We start from the raw sequence: 19482 nt of genomic DNA, 5'->3' as shown, positions 1-19482 counted from the left end.
AGTGGAGGGAGGAGCAGGCTGGAAGGGCTCACGGGTTATAGGGGCGGGGGCAGGCAGATACAGGTGGCCATACATTTACATAAGTCTGGAAGATCTTGAGGAGGCTGCTGAGTTCTGTTTATTGATTTCATACCTGGATGATCAGCTGCATGGGATTAATGCTCAAGTGAGATGGTGTGGCCAGCTTGACTATCCACCTCTGCCCATATTCTGCAAGGAACTGTCTATGGGGCAAGAACTACCAACCTCAGGTAAATGATGCCCTGTTATTCTGCCAGGCCCCTATCCAGAGTCTGGACTCGGAGCTTCAAAACCCAGCCTGAAAATGAGGCAGTGCTGGGCAGCTAAGGCTGACTGACCAGTTCCCACTGAAACTAACCAGAAAGTTTAGCTGTAGTTGTAGTTTAGTTTAGTTGTAGCTAACCAGAAAGTTTTCCCTAACAGAGCATTGTTGGAATATATCAACAAGAACAATATGTTTCATTTACTGAGGGCTGATTATGTGCCAAGCACCAAGTATCACTTTATTTAAACTTCTGTTACTCAATTTTAACCCAAGGAGATAGGCATTATTATCACCTTATTTTACAGACGTGGAAACCAAGGTTTGAGGAGATTGAATGTCTTGCCATGGTCCTGCAGTAGGACAGTGGTCGGCTAGGTCATCTGACTGCAGAGGCTCTGCCCTTTACCTCTCTTCTATGTTGATCTCCCTCTCCTACTCCACCCTATCCCAGCTGTCACTAAGCATGCTGCATCATTTGAACCTTGGTTTCCTTCAAGGAATGTTGCAGTCAAGATATGACCATGAGTCAGAGGCTGGGTCTCCCCAAATTAATGCAATTTTCTTTGTTAGACTCAATTAAGAAAGAGGCAGTTTCTCACACAAGAAATTGGGAAGGTTGCAGTGTCCAGCCAATTGGGAGAGTAAACTTAGCTTCTGACTCTTGGTAGAGACCCAAAGAATCCAGGAAACTGCATATTCTCCTGGGTGATGCAACTGAGAAGTGTCTGGGGGACAACAAGAGCTACGCAGGGAGCATTTATTACAGACCTGCTGGCTCCATGCTTCTCTTGAGCTCCCACTTCTCTGCAGGGAATTATGTTGGGCCACCTCAGGCAAGACCAACAAGGGGGGAGAAAGTCAAGGGTTCTTGGGTAAGTTGAATTCCCACCTCCAGATTCATCTTCTCCACTGAAAACTTCTCCTTTACAGTGCCAACTCACAGAAGTATGTTTTGGGGCAAACACTTTTCCTTGTCTTATCACAAATGACGGAACATATTTCATAATCCCATAAGCAGAGCTCACAGTCTATGTTATCTCTGCTTTCTGGAGGCTGCCAAGCAAGAAAAGATGCCCGTGAAACCACTGGCGCCAGAAGTGAACAGAATGCCCTGCAACTGCTATCGTCTCCCAGAGTCCTCAGCAGCTGGGGGGCCTGTTTCAGGCAGCAGAGCTAAGGCACATCCTACCGGGTGGGATGGGGGCCCTCCTGAGCTCGCTGGGGCACATATCGATTTCAGGGCCCTGCATGGAATCAGAGCTGGGAAGGGGAGGCCTGAAATACTGTGAAATGTGATAAAGCTGGTTTGATTCAGGGCGTCCATGCTTTGTGACACCTGCCTATCTGTTACACTGAGGCTGTTACACTACTGTCTGGGAATTCATCTGCATCCTCGTATGTGCCATGGTGCCAACCGACCTCAAAGTGGGTGGGCACCTGGAGGGAGGGGTGGGACTGGATTTTTACACCCCCTTTTTGGCTGTGCATAACTCCTGCATCCGCCAAATGACATGCTGGCAAGAATGATTGTTGAAAACTAGTGTTGATTTCAGCTAAACACTCTGTTGTTGTTCAGTTGCTCAGTCACGTCCACATTTTTGTGACCCCATGGACTGCAGCGCACCAGGCTTCCCTGTCCTTCACCATCTCCCAGAGTTAGCTCAAACTCAAGTCCACTGGGAGAAGGAAATGGCAACCCACTCCAGTATGTTGGTGATGCCATCCAACCATCTTGTCCTTGGTCATTCCCCTGTCCTCCTGCCCTCAATCTTTCCCGGCATCAGGGTCTTATCTAATGAGTTGGCTCTTTGCCTCAGGTGGCCACAGTATTGGAACTTCAGCTTCAGCATCAGTCCTTCCAATGAATATTCAGAACTGATTTCCTTTAGGATTGACTGATTTGATCTCCTTGCAATCCAAGGGATTCTCAAGTCTTCTCCAATTGTTTTGCTTGAGTTCAGCTTGCCCAGCCTTCTTTCCCTGGTGGCTCAGATGGTAAATGTCTGCCTGCAATGCAGGAGACCCAGGTTCAATCCCTGAGTCAGGAAGATCCCTTGCAGAAGGGAATGGCAACCCACTCCAGTATTCTTGCCTGGAGAATCACTTGGACAGAAGAGCCTGGCAGGCTACAGTACATGGGGTTGCAAGGAGTCAGACCTGACCTAGCAGCTGAGCACACACACACACACACAGGCTTCCGTTAGACCACTAATCAATGATGCCAATCTCTAGGTGATATGTTTAGCTGAAGTGTACCAGCACCGTGATTTTGGAGCCCAAGAAAATAAAGATGGTCAAGGTTTCCATTGTTTCCCCATCTATTTTCCGTGAAGTGATGGGTCCAGATGCCATGATCTTAATTTTCTGAATGTTGAGTTTTAAGCCAGCTTTCCCCCTCTCCTCTTTCACCTTCATCAAGAGGCTCTTTAGTTCCTCTTCACTTTCTGCCATAAGGGTGGTGTCATCTGCATATCTGGGGTTATTGATATTTCTCCCAGCAAACTTGATTCCAGATTGTGCTTCATTTAGCCCAACATTTCACATGATGTACTCTGCATTTAAGTTAAATAAGCAGGGTGACAATATACAGCCTTGACGTACTCCTTTCACAATTTGGAACCATTTTGTTGTTCCATGTCCAGTTCTAACTGTTGCTTCTTGACCTGTATACAGTTTTCTCAGGAGGCAGGTAATACCAAGAGAACACTTCATGATGTTCACTTTATGGGCACAATGAAGGACAGAAAGCACTTCTCTTACCCTCTCCAAAATCCAGGTCATTGGAATATTCTTCTGCCTCTGTCACCCTCATAGAAAATGCAAGCCAATTTTAATCCCAGGAAGGGAAGTTCTCAAATTACCCCCAGAAACTTCTTTTGGTATTTAAAACTTATGAGGAAGCAATTCAGATATCCACTAACAGGTGAATGGATGAAGAAACCATAGCATCCACATGATGAAATACTACTCGGTAATAAAGAGAAAAGATCCACTGAATATGGTCTGATGTGAATGAACTTCAAAAGCGTCATCCTAAGTGGAAGAAACCAGATTCCAAAGATTATATGCTGTATAAATTCCATTTATATGACATTGTGGAAAAGGCAAAGTATGGGGGAAAATTGCCCCCATGGCAAGCAGTTTTCAATCACAAGGGTTTCTCAGGAACCTCAGTGGGAATAAGGGTGATATAGCATTGTGGAGTCTGGAGAAGGCAATGGCATCCCACTCCAGTACTCTTGCCTGGAAAATCCCATGGATAGAGGAGTCTGGTAGGCTGCGGTCCATGGGGTCGCTAAGAGTCGGACACGACTGAGCAACTTCAGTTTCACACATTGGAGAAGGAAATGGCAACCCACTCCACTGTTCTTGCCTGGAGAATCCCAGGGACGGGGGAGCCTGGTGGGCTGCCATCTATGGGATCACACGGAGTGGGACACGACTGAAGTGACTTAGCAGCAGCAGCAGCATTGTGGAGAATCTAAGCCTCCACTTCATTTGGAGAAGTCTCACTTTTATCTATTTTTACATTGAGGTTTGATTCTTTTGACAAACATGTCATATACTTCCAAAAAAGTTTGAATAAGCTAAACCCGATGAAACAGAGTCTATAGTCAAAGCAAGGAGATATAAGTCTTCTCCACTCCTTGTCCAGCCCACTCCTTGTCAGGAACTCCTGAGGTGGGAGAATCTGATTCATTTTATGATCTTTTTTCCCTTGAAAAGCACGCACATGTGCAGGGACCTACAATTTGCATGTTGATCCAGGCAGAGTCATAGGCTCCCTGAAGTCCATTCTTGGATCCCCTAAAAGCCCAAGGATCTCTAGTTCAGTATGTTTGCCTTAGAGAGGGGGCAAACATATTTTCTTCCTTATACACAGTCCCTATCTTTCAGTCCAGGTGTTGTTTCATTGCTAAGTTGTATATGACTCTTTTGTGGCCCCATGGACTGTAGCCCTCCAGGCTCCTCTATCCATGGGACTTCCCAGGCAAGAATACTGGAGTAGCTAGCCATTTCCTTCTTTAAGAGATCTTTCCAACCCAGGGATTGAGCCTGAGTCTCCTGCATCTCCTGAATTAGTAGGCACATTCTTTACCACCAAGCTACCAGGGAAGTCCCAGCCCAGGTGTATCAATAATCTTTTGCTGCATAACAGGCCATCCCAACACTTGACATCCTAATAACATTTAATCATTTCTCTCAATTTTCTGTCAGTTGGTCTCAACTGAGTAGTCCTTCTCTTTCATGTGCCATTGGTTATGGTCAGTCACATGGCTGAATTTCTCTGGGAACTCATCTATGTGCTTCACCAGGGCTGCAGTATCAAAGATGACCTCAGCCACATGTCTGGGGCCTTGGTGCTGACTTGTGGCTGGAGCACCCAGTTCTGTTCCATAAGGACTATCTCTTTCTTCATGTGGTCTTTTATCTACTGTTTAGCCCTGGTGGCCGGCTTCCAAGAGAAAGATACTGGGGGTTGCCTGTCTTCTTAAAGGCTAGGACTAGAACTGGCAGTGTCACGTCCATCACATTCTATTGGTCTAAGCAAGTCAAAGCCAGCACAGACTCAGAAGGGAAAATAGAGGCTGCCTCTTGCTGGGCGGAACACTCTGCATATACAAGAATGGCAAGATTGCTGGTGACCTCTTTGGAGACAATTAACCGCACTAAGCTCTTGGAAAGTTTAAGAGGATTCATCAGGGTTAATGGCAACCCCATTGTACCAGCCAGAGATATGAGATCCTGGGTTGGAACCTGAGCATTTGCTTCCTGCATTTTAAGGATCTATTTTCCAACGTATTTCTCCTCTTTTGTTACCATGAAAGCCATCAGAAGGTAGGTGCACTCTTGCTCCTCAAAGCTTATATTTACTCCCTCCAACTTCATTGGTCTGCCAGTTTCCCAAGGGCACATCCTTATCACCTGTAAACTTGACTAAATATTTTAGACTTCATTATACTTTTCATTTTTCTCTTCCCAGAAACACATGTCTGTTTTCTCTAGACAAACGGAAAGCTCCCTAAGACAAAGAGCCACACTCCTATCTCAGGAAGCTAGTAGAGTCTAAGTGGGAATGACCTTATGACCTTACAAGGGCAACAATGTGTGCAGGCACCCAAACTACATGATGTCCCTTCTGCCCTGAAGACAATAATAAGGTGAATAACCTTTGGTTTCCATGGACACCTACGGTGGATGAGCAGTCTGGCTGTTTGTCAAGCTGAGCTGCACTTCTATTGTCTGTAACCTGATGTGCTTCTTGTGACTTCACTGGAAAGCATCTCCCATTGGTTGGGGTAGGATATAATGAAAAGAGAGCCCTGCGGCACCCAGTCCTGGGAAGCACTGTTACCTCTCTCACCCTTCCCTGTGGAGTCAACAGTATTGATTCAATGTTTTACTTTAGCTGAGAAGCCTTTTCTTGCTTCCCGATGTTTCTGCTCCTTGCCTACAATACTTCCTCCTCTGTCATCCCTTTATTCCAACTTAGCCCACCCTTCAAAGCCCAAGTAGTCTCACCATCCCCCCAAATCCATAGGTTCTTGGGATCATGGTGTCACAGAGCTTGAGGGTTAGAAAGCCTCTAGCCAAGCAGTTTCAAACCTTCCAAGTCCCGGGGTCCAAGGAGGGGTACTCAGTTGCAAACAGGTGATAGATGGGTCCTCTAAGCCAAATGGTTCTTGCCACTTCCATTTCAGCTTGGAGGCTCCCTTATGATGTTTTAAAATCTTGAGCTTCCACGTAAAATGAAATGAAGCGTTAGTTGCTCAGTCACGTCTGACTCTTCGTGATCTCAGGGACTTAGCCCATCAGGCTCCTCTGACCATGGAATTCTCCAGGCAAGAATACTGGAGTGGGTAACCATTCTCTTCTCCAGGGGATCTTCCTGACCCAGGGATCAAACCCAGGTCTCCCTCATTGCTGGCAGACTCTTTACCGTCTGAGCCACCAGGGATAAAATATTATATGATGGTAAAAAAGAGTTTATGTTTAAAACAAAAATTGAAAATCACAGATCTAACTTAACTTCTTTGCTTAATGAGTAAGAGTAGCTAGCTTAGAGAGCTGGAGTGAGCTACCCAGATCTGTAGATAAGCCCAGGACTCAGGTCTCTTCATTGTGGCTGACTACTGTCTACTGTTTCTGGATCGTTGTGGATGAGAATACGATCTATCCAGGCCTAACAATGAGGCTGAAAGTCTGGATACTGCTTTGCTTTGCTTTAAGAAGCCTTTTATTTGACTGGGATTTCCCCTCTGCCTTGCTAAAATGTCTATGCTGCCGAAGAACGATTATTGCCGGATTACGCTGTGTTGCGGCCCGCTCTGCAGAGCCTGCTGGGAGCTTGTTCTGCTAGCTCAGCTGTTTCCCAGCCTGCCCGGCCTGGATGATGGCAGCTGTGATGTTGTTTCACTCAAGAGCCACCGCCCGCCCCGCCTTCCCTGCTGCTTACTGCCTTGGAGTCTCTTTTGGTCCAGCTAGCGATGTCTTCATCTCTCCCCTTGTTTTCCTGTTCTCTCTGCTTTTGATATCCTTGAGGCTGATGGTGTTTGTCAGGTCTGTCTTTAACTCTGGGGAAAGAGCTGGTGGAGCCATCTGTGGGGTTTGGAGAGCATCCCTGCTTGTAATTATTTTTCTTGGAGTCCTCCATGATGAGGTGAAGGCTCGTTGTTGCATTATTACTAGTTGTCACCTGGGTTTTCCCAGCGTAGGGCGTGTCCTGTGGGGCGGCAATAGCACCATGGGTCTCAGAGAAACAATAGTTGTTGATTTATTCACAGACAATTTAATGAAGAAGCTGGTTCCCAGAACGATGCTTAGCTTGCCCCCTAACGTTATTAAGCTGTGGAGTTTCCTACAGTGGGACTAGGATTTTCGTCACTTCTCTTCATCCCAAATGTCAAGATGCTGTCAGAGACTGGGAGAGAATGAAGAATGGGCACTTTCTCCACATGAACAGGAAGTCCTTGCCCCAGAATGATGGGCAGAAATGAAATCATCATAAACCCTCTAAAGTTTTGGTAATTATTGCGAAGGGCAATGAAAATTATTGAAAGGGCTAAATTACATTAAATCCAGTTCAACAGTTGGAAGAGAGTTGATGTTAACAGAGCAGAGATAGGGTGATGAAAACTCAGGTTTTAATCCAAGCTTTGCTGTTAACTGCTGGATGACTTTGGGTGGGACCCTTTCTCTATTTGTATCTAAATTTTCTCACTTACAAAATGTGGAGTTTTGAATAATTGATCTATAAAGACCCTTCCACATCTCCTATTCTGTCATTTGCAATAAGTACCAGCCCTGGACGAGCAGTGTCTGGGCCCTGCAGGGGAAGCCAAACCAGTTTTGGCTTCCCCTATCAGTTTTTTGGCTTCTACGCTATCAGGTTTTCACTAAAGATCTGCTGCTGCATTCAGTTCAAGCAGAGATGATTATGCATCAGGCCAAGGAATCGCTGACAAAAGGATCTGATTTACTTGAATAGTACATAGAATATGAGTCATTAGAACATTCATTATTTAAATGTAAATGCTTGTTTATGAAGAGCTAAAAAAGATGCATCTCCTAAGTCCGTTGAGCAATTGCTGTTATTCTTTTAAGTTGTTGAGCTTTTGCTTTTTTCCATAGACTCTTACTGTAACTATTAAAGATTTATGTTCTGCCTCCTCCAAAAAGAATGTGAGGCAGCTTAAAGCAGAAAACACACACCATGACAATTAAAATTTTTAAAAGGAAAAAAAAAAGAAAACAGAAAAATGGTAAGCCAGGGAGATAGGCTTTCCAAATATCCAGGATAAGTTGTTTCTGCACTTGATCCCCAAGTAAACTGCACTTCCTGGCTCTCAAATCACAAAAGTAGCCCAGAGGAACAAGATGTCCAGGCTTCCATGAGCAAGGTCAAAGACTTACTAGGTGGGTGGTTGCCTGAGAAGCCAGATTCCTTCCGTTAAGAACAAGTGGGAAGATAGATCTGCAGACAAATTTTTAGGATACAATGTGCTATGTGTTGGAGAAGGAAATGGCCCCACTCCAATATTCTTGCCTAGAGAATCCCGTGGACAGAGGAGCCTGGTGGGCTGCTGTCCATAGGGTCGTACAGAGTCGGACATGACTGAAGCGACTTAGCAGCAGCAGCAGGGCTATGTGTACATTTCTCAGTGGTCTCCAAATTATTTGATTGTGTACCTCTATCAGAAAAACTGTTTGGGATATGTACCCTCCCACTAGTGTGAGTGTTAGTAGCTCAGTTGTCTCCGACTCTTTGTGACCCCATGGACGGTAGCTCGCCAGGCTCCTCTGTCCATGGAATTCACCAGGCAAGAATACTAGAGTGGGTTCCCAGAGGATCTTCCTGACTCAGGAATTTAACCTGGGTTTCCTGCATTGCAGGTGGATTTTTTACCCTCTGAGCTACCACAGATTCCACCTCCCATTAAGTGCATATTTATTTGCATATGAATTTTATATGTGAACTACTGTGTTAAAATGTGTATATCATGAAATATACACCAAGAAATAAAAATGTTTGCAATAAAAATAAATAAACTCTAAATTTTTTTCTCACATTCAAATGGTATGGCTTTATTGGAAATGTTTGTAAGTAGAATGATAGCCATTTAAATATTAATAAATGAATGAATGCTTATAAAATGCTTAAATGGAATGTCTTCTAAATATATAAAACAGTTCACTTTCAATAGGATTTACTATTAAGTTGTGTAGTAAATGTGTTCTTTAAAAATAAAATTTTTTTGGGGGGGTTACTTTAGATTTATAGAAAAGTCACAAATATGGCTCAAAGAGTTTGCAGATAAGTAGCCTTCAATCAGTTTCCCCTAATGCTAACACCTAGTAAACGCATTTCTCATAGGTTGTTATCAACTGAGCACCCCCTGGGATGTCTGACCCAAGCCCCCTTGGGGAACATTAGCTTGTTTTGGGCAGAGCTTCAAAAGTGTGTACCCCAGTTCTCTTGTTCAAAGGTAGACCTTCAGAACCTAAAAAAAGGTCCAGCACAAAAAAGGCACTTAATAAAGACTCCTTAACCAAGTAACAGACTGAGAAAACAAAATTCTCTCTATATGTCTTAGCAAGTAGACAAGGGCTGTAAATATTTTCTCCTGTTGCATGTTCAGATAAAAGAAAACAAAAACAAATAAAAAGAGAACTTTGTCACAGAAAAGGAGATCAATTAGAGTTTTGTCATTTATGTAATGGATTGCTTGTTAGCTGATACTGTAGTTCCAGCTGACTCCAGTGATTGGACTTCAGTATAAATGAGTTTCCTGAGTAGGCACCTGCCTGACCCACCTCTTATACTGGCTTAAGTATCCATGTGATAGAATGTGCTTTTCTGTTAGAGCTTACTTCACACAGGGGACTTTGCCCATCCACATTGGTCTCTTCCTCTTCTGAACTTGCCACAGAACTTTCCATCTGTACTGACTTTCCCATAATTGAAATTGTCTTCCGTCTCCCCTCCAGGATCTTGATGGTTCAGTGAGTGAGGCCATGTTAAATGAATTCATTTCATGTATTCAATCCTTGCATCGTCAACTATGTAATGAACTCCTTGAGTATAGGTCAATATCTTCTCATTGCCAATGTCTTACAGATTTTACAATACAGCAATATCAAATTAAGATGCTGGAGTTCTCAGCTATCATGCAGGTATTATCCAGGAAGATCACCACAGTGAATGATCTTTACTTGGTCATTCCACACTTTCAACAGATATGCATTGAGCACGTACTGTCTGCAAAGGTGCTGTTTACTGCCCTTGAGTGTGTATACATGTGGAAAGTGTGTGTGTGTGTATGTTAGATGGAGTGGTCAGGGAGGGCCTTTCTGATAAGTCAACATGTGTGCAAAGACCTGAATGATGTGAGAGAATGAGCCATGAGGATGTAGAGTAAGAAGGAACAACCAGTGCAAATGCCCTGGGATAAGAAGGTTAATGATGAACCATTAGCACCTTCCTTTGATTTTCACATTCAGTCCACTTCCCTAAAATCTGAGGGAGTTCTTCATCCCTGCACTTAGCTGTCCTTGCCAGCCCACTAGCTTAGTCAACTATACCAGATTTCCAAGCTAATGTATTTGTAACTTTATGGAAAAATTACTATGTGATGGAGAAAACATTTTTTTCTTTGCTAGCTGAGATGGGCTCTCTCTTCTCACATATTTTATTTCATTTTCAGTTGTTGGCCTTACCCACTGAGTCTTCATACAGTTATACAGGGAGGCTTGCAAGGCCCAGCTCTATGGGGAGGAGTAGTGAACAAAGGGGAGGTCATTCACTAGGGCAAGAAGCAATCCTTAGAAATAAAATAGGGCCTGGATAGGGAAGAGGAACATGGCCTAGCCTGCCTTGTTCTGGATATTGAGTGGTCTGGAGGTAGTTCCTTTAAAATGAGTTTGTTATCTTACATGATAAAAAGGACTCTGCAGATGTGATTAAATTAATGATCTGGAGACTGGGAGATTATCCTAGATTATCCCATTGAGTCCAGTATAATCAAAAGGATTCTTTTAAGGGAAAGAGTGAGGCAGGAGAGTTAGAGTCTGACAAAGAGATATGGCAGTGGAAGCAGAGATCAGAGTAAAGATTTGAAGATGCTACGCTGTCTTTGGAAATGGAGGAAGGGACTGCGAACCAAGGAATGCAGGCAGCCTCTGGAAGCTGGAAAAGAAAAGGAAACAGATTCTCCTTTGTGACTTCCAAGTGTAACACAGCCTAATGCTTTGATTTTAACACTTCTAAGCTCAGAACTGAAAGATACTAAATTTTTGTTATTGTAAGTCACCATATTTGTGGTAATTTATTAAAACTTGTTAAGTTGCTTTAGTCATGTCCAACTCTGTGTGAACCTATGAACTGTGTAGGCTGCCAAGCTCCTCTGTCCACAGGATTCTCCAGGCAAGAATACTGGAGTGGATTGCCGTGCCCTCCTCCAGAGGATCTTCCAGAATCAGGGATCAAACCTGCGACTCTTAAGACCTACCTGCATTGGCAGGCAGGTTCTTTACCACTAGTACCACCTGGGAAGCTGAATTTATTATAGCAGCCATAGGAAATAGCATCAATTGTGGAACATGCATGACTGTTTCCCTACTCCTGGAGCCTATGGCAGTACTTTTGTGCCAAGACATCAACCCAAGGATACCTGCCAGCTATGGCCAGTCCTATTAGGACACCACCTTAGGAAATGTGCACCGGCTCAGAGTTTGTGCCAAACAAGTTGCTGTAGTGGGAAATAGAAGCTCCCAAAGTGTCCTGGGGGGAAAGGGGAGAAGGTCCTCTTGCTTGCCTCAGTTCAGTTCAGTCGTTCAGTCATGTCTGACTGTTTGCTACCCCATGGACTGCAGCACATCAGGCTTCCCTGTCCATCACCAACTCCAGGAGCTTATTCAAACTCAGGTCCATTGAGTTGGTGATGCCATCCAACCATCTCATCCTCTGTCATTCCCTTCTCCTCCCATCTTCAATCTTTCCCAGCATCAGGGTCTTTTCCAATGAGTCAGTTCTTCACATCAGGTGGCCAAAGTGGAGTTTCAGCTTTAGCAACAGTCCTTCCAATGAATATTCAGGGTTGATCTCCTTTAGGATGGACTGGTTGGATCTCCTTGCAGTCCAAGGGACTCCCAAGAGTCTTCTCCAACACCACAGTTCAAAAGCATCAATTCTTTTGGGCTCAGCTTTCTTTACAGTCCAACTCTCACATCCACACATGACTACTGGAAAAACCATAGCTTTGACTAGATGGACCTTTCTTGGCAAAGCAATCTGCTTTTTAATATGCTGTCTAAGTTGGTCATAACCTTTCTTCTGAGGAGCTAGCATCTTTTAATTTCATGGCTGCAGTCACCATCTGCAGTGATTTTGGAGCCCCCCCAAAATAAAGTCTGTCACTGTTTCCAGTGTTTCCCCATATGTTTGCCATGAAGTGATGGGATCAGATGCTATGATCTTAGTTTTCTGAATGTTGAGTTTTAAGCCAACTTCCTCACTCTCCTCTTTCACTTTCATCAAGAGGCTCTTTAGTTCTTCTTTACTTTCTGCCATAAGGGTGGTGTCATCTGCATAACTGAGGTTATTGATATTTCTCCCGTCAATCTTGATTCCAGCTTGTGCTTCATCCAGACCAGCATTTCTCATGATGTACTCTGCACAGAATTTAAATAAGCAGGGCAACAATATACAGCCTTGATGTACTCCTTTCCCGATTTGGAACCAGTCTGTTGTTCCATGTCTGGTTCTAACTGTTGCTTCTTGACCTGCATACAGTTTCTCAAGAGGTAGATCAGGTGGTCTGGTATTCCCATTTCTTTCAGAATTTTCCACAGTTTGTTGTGATCCATATAGTCGAAGGCTTTGTCATAGTCAATAAAGCAGAAGTAGATGTTTTTCTGGAATTCTCTCACTTTTTCGATGATCCACTGGATGTTGGCAATTTGATCTCTGGTTCCTCTGCCTTTTCTAAATCATGCTTGAACATCTGGAAGTTCACAATTCACTTACTGTTGAAGCCTGACTTGGACAATTTTGAGCATTACTTTGCTAGCATGTGAGATGAGTGCAATTGTGCAGTAGTCTGAACATTCTTTGGTGTTGTCTTTCTTTGGGATTAGAATGAAAACTGACCTTTTTCAGTCCTGTGGCCACTGCTGAATTTTCCAGATTGTTGACATATTGAGTGCAGCACTTTCACAGCATCATCTTTCAGGATTTGAAATAGGTCCACTGGAATTCCATCACCTCGACTAGCTTTGTTCTTAGTGATGCTTCCTAAGGCCCACTTGACTTCACCTTTCAGGATGTCTGGCTCTAGATGAGTGACCACATCATTGTGGTTATGTGGGTCATGAAGATCTTTTTTGTGTAGTTCTGTGTATTGTTGCCACCTCTTCTTAATATCTTCTGCTTCTGTTAGGTTCATATCATTCCTGTCCTTTATTGTACCCATCTTTACATGAAATATTTCCTTTGTATCTTCTGAGAGAGACCTCAGAATAAACCATTCCCACTGATAACTAGTTCTTGGACTTCCAGACTCCAAAATTGTAAGAAAGTAAATTTCTGCTGTTTAAGCCATCCACTCTTTGGTGCTTTGTTATGGCAGCCTTAGCAAATGGATACAAGGTACAATGGAGATTCATCACCAGGTATTACTAATTCCAAAGGCCCGGCTGGCCCTTTCTCTGTACCATGGAAAAGATCAGCCAGTCATGTGGGAGACAGTAGGACAGGAGTCAAATGTGTAATATGAAAACTTATTAAATGTGGTAGGAGGGATTGGTGGGCAGGGTTGAAGGTCAGGAAAGGCCTCCTGAATGAAGTGAGCATGCTGTTGATTAGGGGAACTTGGGAAAGATGCAGATGGGCCAAGGGGAAGGAGGAGGGCATCCCAGGCCACAAGGTTGCTTATTTTGTTGGAACCCAAAACCACCATCCTGCCGTCTGGGTGGACGTTTGGCCAGCTGAGCTCGCATGTGGACACAGTACTAAGGAATGTTGGCCCTGACTGAGAATGAGGAGACGATCTGTAAATCAGCAGTCTCTTTTCTGGACAGCTTCTTCCCCTGAAGCCCCAGAAGATGACCAAGAACAAAGAAGCCGTCAGCTTCTCATATTGATTAAGAGGCAGAGAGTGTGAGAAGGAGGGACCAGGAAGCACTAGCAGAAAAAGACACAGTTAACCCTAGAACAGTTAATCCAGTTTCCTGGGCCTTGGAAAAATAAAGCTGACAAGAAACCAGTCACGGGATTGAATATAGAGTATGGGAATGAGTGAGGGGAGGGGTACCAAGTCTAACACACAATGTATCAAATATAATAAGTCTTGTGAGGCCAATCAAATCCCCTGTCACCCCCATCACCACACTATGCCAAATAGCAAAAGCAGATGTTTTGCAAACTGGTAACAACTCAGACGTCTTTTCTTGTGGTTGGCGAGAGACGGGCAGAGACTGCTGAGAAGGGTGGAGAGAGAAGGCTTTTGGGAAGGGTCCAAATATTAGTGCACCAAAAACCTTTCCCTGGGCTCCTCCAACAATAGGAAAAGAGAGATTCAATTCAGCTTGGGCAAACAGAGAAGATCTATCGTAACATGGGAGAAATTCAAATGTGATAGGAGAACACAGTGACATTTCAAGTGACTGATTTATCCAGCCCCATCGCCTGGCCCATTTCTTTCAAATACCAAGCTGACAGGGCCAATTGCAATACCTCATAGGAGAGTAGGGGTGGAAGGTCCCCTGTTATGCCTCTGGAAATTCAGTCTCTGCATACTTCATTCTGAGACTTGGCTTTCCTCTCCATGGCAGAGGAATACCCCTCATCCCTGCAGCTTCCAGAACATTCTTGATGGGAGTAGTCACCAGGGGTAGCATTCTCCAGAGTAGCCATGGCACCAAATCTGCCTAAAGGCAGTACCCAACGAGCAGCTCCTGTCCATCCCACATGGCGGCCTTGCAGGGAGATTCAGGTGCATGCACACAAGCCAAGGCCCAGCCAGTGAGAGGGAATCCAGGCTTCTGGAAGGGATGAATGGGAGTGAGGTGGTTTGGGTCTAGGCTTTAGGCAATTCATTCAACTTCTTTGCTTTATTTTCCGGCCTTCTTCTATGGGGAGGACATTTTAATGCGTTCTATGCTCTCATTTTTGGTATGACATGCATATAACTGGATGTATTTGATACATACAACTTGGGTTTAGAGATAAGCATGCATTCTTGAAATCATTATCGCAGTCTATGACATAAACGTATCCATCACCTCTAGAAGTCTCCTCCTACCTTCTTTATTGTTATTATCATTACTATTTCATGCTAAGAACACTTAACATCTACCCTCCTTGCAAATTTTAAGCATACAAATACAATAGAATTATTATTAACTATTGGGTCAGGAATAGTCCCTGGAGAAGGCAATGGCAACCCACTCTAGTATTCTTGCTTGGGAAATTCCATGGACAGAGGAACCTTCCAGGCTACAGTCCACTGGATTGCAAAAGAGTTGGTCATGACCTAGCAATTGAACAACAACAACAACAATAGTAGACAGTATGCGGATGACTTCTAGGACTTATTCATCTTGCAAAACTAAAACTTCGTACCCTCTACTAATATTGAAGACCTCCCTGTTTCCTCCTCTCTCTAGCCCTTGGTAATCACTATTCTATTCTCTGTTTTTTATGAGTTTACTATTTAAAATTCCTCATATAAGTGGTATCATATATTGGTTTCACCAAAAAGTTCATTCAGATTTTTCCACAACAGCTTATGAAACACCCAAACAAACTTTTTGACCAACCCAGTAGTATCTGTCATTCTGTATCTGGCTTATTTCACTTAGCATAATGTCTTCCAAGTTTATCCTCATTATTACAAGTGGTAAGATTTCCTTTATTGAAGCTGAATAATATTCCATTGTGTGTACATACCACAGTTTCTTTATCCATGTTGATGGATATTTAGGTTGCCTCCATATCTCGGCTATTGTAAACAATGCTGCAGTGAATACCAGAAGTGGGATTGTTGGGTCTTGTGGTAGTTCTATTTTTAGAATTTTTGAGAAACTTTCATACTTTTATTTTAGTATCTGCACCAATTTACGTTGCCACCAAGCATGTCAGGTCTCTTTTTTCTCCATATCTTTGCCAACACTTTTTATGGTTCTATTTTAAAATTAGTCATCCTAGAAGGTGTGAGATGATGTCTCATTGCTGTTTTGAGTTGCATTTCCTTGATCATTAGTGATGTTCAGCACTTCTCACAAACCTGTCAGCCGTTTGTGTGTCTTCTTTGGAGAAATGTCTATTTGGTTCCTTTGTTGAGTTCTGTGTATTTTATGGAGTTGCTCGTTCATTCCTTTATTCCATCATGCACTTGTGGTGTACACTGGTGTACAGCAGAAACACCGCAATGTCCCTGCTTGCCTTTGGTTGGGGGGATGGGCAATGGGAAGGCAGATGATGAGTGAACAAATGTATCACTTGGTTATGGTGAGATTAAAATAGATTCTAGCTCTGAAAAGTCTAAGCAGATTTGAGGTGGGATTGTGCCAGCGACAGAGCTGCCCTGTCAACACCCAAAAACAGTTGGATAAGAAAACCCTTTACTCCTAGTGGGCGAAAATGAACTTGACTCAATACTCTCTTTCTAAATTTGAGAAAGAATAGGCATGGAAGATGATTATACCAGGTGTGTGTGTGTGTGTGTGTGTGTGTGTGTGTGTGTGTGTGTGTGTGTGAAGTCCATTGTGATGATGCTCTGTTGAGACAATCCGGGGTATGCCAGGTGTTGCAGCTTCAGAGGTGTCCATTCGTGTTTCAGTCTCATTTTCATGCTGGACTACCAGCCCCGTTCCTGCACTCAACACTGGGCTCAAATCTCTTGCTTGTCATTCTTATTGATTAGAAGGGAAGTGACATTTTTTGGTTGTCTTCCAAGCTAATACAAAACAATAATCAAGGCTTTTTCTTACATAATTTTGCCTAATCCTCATCTCAACCCCATGAGGGAGATGTTAGTATACAACTTTATGGATGAGCGGTATTCAATAATTTGTCCGGAATTACACGTTACTAAGTGGTAGAGTTGATATTTGAGTTCTAAAGCCCTTGAGTATCTGTTTTAATAAAATCCCTACTAATTTGAGGTAATGAGACTGAGAATTGAACAGTGGTCCAAGGGAAATATATTTTTCATCTATTATCACTTCTGGTTTGATGGCGTCTATTGAAAGCATTTTATCTATGTTGATTGATTTCTGGTTTTTCAGGTTGTCAGATGCCAGAAAGATGTCTTAAATTGTCTCTTAGAAAAATCTCAAGACTGAAAGAGTAATATTGTTCTGTTCAAACATCAGGTTAATTATAACAATGATCTCTGTTGACCAATGTTAACCCTAGAGCAGGCAAAATAAGAGACCATGAGTTCTTAGAAAGAGGCCCCGTGATGAGAGTAAGGGGAAATGCCAGATAGTTCTCATTTCCTTTCTGTGGATTAAAGGTTTTAAACCCATAGTAATTTATATTACTGGGGACTATTGTAGACAAGATGTATCTGAAATTTAGACATTGTTGACTGAATCTCTTAGGATCATACCGACACATTTAGGTGCTTTCATAGTAAAGGAAATTTCTTACCGAAAAATGTTAAATGGCTTTCTCTAGTTCCAGTCTTAACTCCCTCTTTTCCTTTATTGCCAAGTTTCTTAAAAGTAGTTCATATTCAAAATGTCAGATTTGTAAGTGCTTTTCTCTGAAACCTATTACAATTAGATCTATGCTTCACAATTTGTTCACTAAGGTCCTCAATGGGCAACGTAATAGAACTAATGCCAGAATCATTCCTTTTACCTCCCTGGAGGTCAGTATTTGACATTGATGATACATCCATACATCCTTCCTAAAATCTGTTCTTTGCTCCCAAAGACCTAACTGCTCCGTATCACCCGGGTGACGACAGACAGCCCTCTCAGCATGACTCTAACATACACAAGTTTTAGTCGCTACAGTTCAGTTAAATAACAGCAGTCCCTAATAACATGGTTCAAATTTTAGTTACCATTACATAGTAACTATGAATGATGGCATAGATTTCATTGTTAGCTCCTAAGTCTGAAAATCTTTACATAAACAACAGATACGCATCATGGTAAGAAACGCCCATTGTGTCTTTAAAGTCTGTGGTGATTTCTTACTCTGCATCTTTTATTCAGTTCACATACAGACAGTGAAAGTTGTCATGCTTTGCCTTCTGTCTCCCAGTGATAAACCTACATAATATTTTACAAAGAAAGATAATCAGAAGAGGAAATTTGGCCAATAAAAATGGAAGTGCAGCAAAAAAATCAATAAAATGTGATAATAGTACAAGTAAGATTTGGATTAAATATCTTGGGCTTATAGAAGAAGTAGCTGGTCATAAGAATACTGACACTGCTGCTTTGCTGAAAACTCTAGGATGTTTCAAGGAACTTAGTAAGGACAAACTTATTGACATAAATGAGGAAGATGTCATGAAAAAGATGATGTCCCAGAGGAAGTGACAGCAGGAAACATTACGCACTAAAGAAACTCTCAGAGATGTTTTGCAAACTGAAAGTACAGTTGGAAGTGGATCCAAATGTAGAAAGAAGTATGAAAATCCATCACCGTTTAGGAAAGATGCTACCTCTTTATCAAGAAACCAGTCACTCTTATTAAGCCTTTTTTTCCCCCAGTGAAATAAAATAAGTTAATTCAAGTATTTTAAGTTATAGTGTATTAAATATTAGGTTTACTATTTCTTTTCCTTTGCCTTCATGTTGATAGCCTACAATAAGGGTTTTTAATGTTTTGACAAAATTTTTAAAAGTTTCAGAATAATTGTTCAATTCAGTTCAGTTCAGGCTCTCAGTCATGTCTGACTCTTTGCGACTCCATGGACTGTAGCACTCCAGGCTTCCCTGTCCATCACCAACTTCCAGAGTCTGCTCAAACTCATGTCCATCGAGTCAGTGATACCATCCAACCATCTCATTCTCTGTCGTCCTCTTCTTCTGCCTTCAATCTTTCCCAGCATCAGGGTCTTTTCCAACGAGTCAGTTCTCACGAGGTGGCCAAAGTATTGGAACTTCAGCTTCAGCGTCAATCCTTCCAATGAATATTCAGGACTGATTTCCTTTAGGATTGACTGGCTTGATCTCTTTGCAGTCCAAGGGATTCTCAAGAATCTTCTCCAATTGTTTTGCATGAATTCAGCTTGCCCAACCTTCTTTCCCTGGTGACTCAGCTGGTAAATGTCTGCCTGCAATGCAGGAGACCCAGGTTCAATCCCTGGATCAGGAAGATCCCCTGGGGAAGGGAATGGCAAGCCACTCCAGTATTCTTGCCTGGAGAATCACTTGGACAGAGGAGCCTGGCAGGCTACAGTCCATGGGCTTGCAAGGAGTCGGACCTGACTTAGCAGCTGAGCACACACACACACACACACACACACACACACTTCCATTAAACCACTAATCAATGATGGCAATCTCTAGGTGATGTATTTAGCTGAAGTGTACCAGCACATGTATAAAAGTATTGTTTGAAATCCCAAAGATGGAATAGGTTTTTTTAGACATCAATAACTCCAATATATGCATTTAAACAATAAATATTTCCATGGAAAAATTAAGTCATTTGGTTATCAAGAAGCATG

Source organism: Dama dama, chromosome 33 (genome assembly GCF_033118175.1).
Source record: "Dama dama isolate Ldn47 chromosome 33, ASM3311817v1, whole genome shotgun sequence".
Taxonomy (NCBI): domain Eukaryota; kingdom Metazoa; phylum Chordata; class Mammalia; order Artiodactyla; family Cervidae; genus Dama; species Dama dama.
Note: the sequence above shows the minus strand (reverse complement) of the source record.